Below are 2,802 nucleotides of genomic sequence, written 5' to 3' on the forward strand. Positions count from 1 at the left end.
TCGCAGTCAACTCCTTGAACTTGTCGGAAAACATCTTAATGACAAGTCGAGCTTTCTTAATGGTGATACCTACCATCATTGTCCGTCTTACTTTTAAAGTCCATATGTACCTAATAGCCTTACGACCATCAAGTAGTTCTCCCAAAGTCTACACTTTGTTTTTCATATATGGATCCTCTCTCGGATTATATGGCCTCGAGCCATTTTGGAATCCAGGCCCACCATCGCTTCTCCATAGCTCGTAGGTTCATTGTTGTCTAGCAACATGACTTCCAAGACAGGATTACGTACCATTCTGAAGTAGTACGCATCCTTGTCATCCCACGAGGTTTGGTAGTGACTTGATCTGAAGTTTCATGATCACTATCATAAGCTTCCACTTCAATTGGTGTAGGTGCCACAGGAACAACTCCTGTGCCCTGCCACACACTAGTTGAAGAGACGGTTCAATAACCTCATCAAGTCTCCACCATCCTCCCACTCAATTCTTTCAAGAGAAACTTTTCCTCGAGAAAGGACCCGATTCTAGAAACAATCCCTTATTGCTTTCGGATCTGAGACAGGAGGTATACCCAACTGTTTTGGGTGTCCTATGAAGATGCATTTATCCGCTTTGGGTTCAAGCTTATCAGCCTGAAACTTTTCACATAAGCGTCGCAACCCCAAACTTCTAAGAAATGACAGCTTAGGTTTCTCTAAACCATAGTTCATATGGTGTCATCTCATCGGAATTACGTGGTGCCCTATTTAAAGTGAATGTGGTTGTTTTTAATGCCTAACCCATAAACTATCGTGGTAATTTGATAAGAGACATCATGGTATGCATCATATCCAATAGGGTGTAGTTATGATGTTCGGACACACCATCACACTATGGTGTTCCAGGCTGTATTAGTTGTGAAACAATGTCCACAATGTCTTAATTCTGTGCCAAACTCGTAATTCAGATATTCATCTCTATGATAATATCATAGATATTTTATCCTCCTGTCACGACGATCTTTCAACTTCACCCTGAAATTACTTGAACCTTTCAATAATTCAGACCCGTGATTCATCAAGTAAATATACTCAACATCTACTCAAATCATCTGTGAAGTAAGAACATAATGATATCCACTACATGCTTCAGCACTCATTGGATTGCACACATCAAAATGTATTACTTCCAACAAGTTGCTTTCTAGTTCCATTTTACTGAAAACGAGGCTTTCAGTCATCTTGCCCATGTGGTATGATTTGCATGTCTCAAGTGATTCAAAATCAAGTGAGTCCAAACGGTCCATTTGCATGGAGTTTCTTCATGCATATACACCAATAGACATGGTTCGCATGTCTCAAACCTTTCAAAACAAGTGAGCCCAAAGATCCATCAACATGGAGCTTCTTCATGCGTTGTATACCGATATGACTTACGTGGCAGTGCCACAAGTAGGTGGTACTATCATTACTATCTTTTGGCATGAACATGTGTATCACTACGATCGAGATTCAATAAACCATTCATTTCAGGTGTAAGACCATTGAAGGTATTATTCAAATAAACAGAGTAACCATTATTCTCTTTAAATGAATAACCGTATTGCGATAGACATAATCCAATCATGTCTATGCTCAACGCAAACACCAATCTCGATGGTAGAGGGAGCGTACGATATTTGATCAACCTTGGAAATACTTCCAACACATATCGTCATCTCACCTTTAGCTAGTCTCCGTTTATTCCGTAGCTTTTATTTTGAGTTACTAACACTTAGCAACCGAACCGGTATCTAATACCCTGGTGCTACTAGGAGTACTAGTAAAGTACACATTAACACAATGTATATCCAATATACTTCTATCGACCTTGCCAGCCTTCTCATCTACCAAGTATCTAGGGTAATTCTGCTCCAGTGGCTGTTCCCCTTATTACAGAAGCACTTAGTCTCGGGTTTGGGTTCAACCTTGGGTTTCTTCACTAGAGCAGCAGCTGATTTGCCGTTTCATGAAGTATCCCTTCTTGCCCTTGCCCTTCTTGAAACTAGTGGTTTCACCAACCATCAACAATTGATGCTCCTTCTTGATTTCTACTTTTGTGGTGTCAAACATCGCGAATATCTCAAGGATCATCATATATGTCCCTGATATATTATAGTTCATCACGAAGCTCTAGCAGCTTGGCGGTAATGACTTCGGAGAAACATCACTATCTCATCTGGAAGGTCAACTCCCACTCGATTCAAATGATTGTTGTACTCAGACAATCTGAGCACAAGCTCAACAATTGAGCTTTTCTCCCTTAGTTTGCAGGCTAAGAAAATCGTCGAAGGTCTTATACCTCTTGACGTGGGCACGAGCCTGAAATCCCAATTTCAGTCCTTGGAACATCTCATATGTTCTGCGATGTTTCAAAAACGTCTTTGGTGCCTCAATTCTAAACCATTTAGCATTACGCACTGAACTATCATGTAGTCATCAAAACGTGTATGTCAGATGTTCGCAACATCCACAGACGACGTTCGAGGTTCAGCACACTGAGCGGTGCATTAAGGACATAAGCCTTCTATGAAGCAATGAGGACAAACCTCAGTTTACGGACCTAGTCCGCATAATTACTACTATCAACTTTCAACTAAATTTTCTCTAGGAACATATCTAAACAGTAGAACTAAAGCGCGAGCTACGACATAATTTGCGAAGACCTTTTGACTATGTTCAGGATAATTAAGTTCATCTTGTGAACTCCCACTCAGATAGACATCCCTCTAGTCATCTAAGTGATTGCATGATCCGAGTCAACTAGGCCGTGTCCGATCATCA

This window comes from Triticum dicoccoides, chromosome 5A (assembly GCF_002162155.2).
Source record: "Triticum dicoccoides isolate Atlit2015 ecotype Zavitan chromosome 5A, WEW_v2.0, whole genome shotgun sequence".
Taxonomy (NCBI): domain Eukaryota; kingdom Viridiplantae; phylum Streptophyta; class Magnoliopsida; order Poales; family Poaceae; genus Triticum; species Triticum dicoccoides.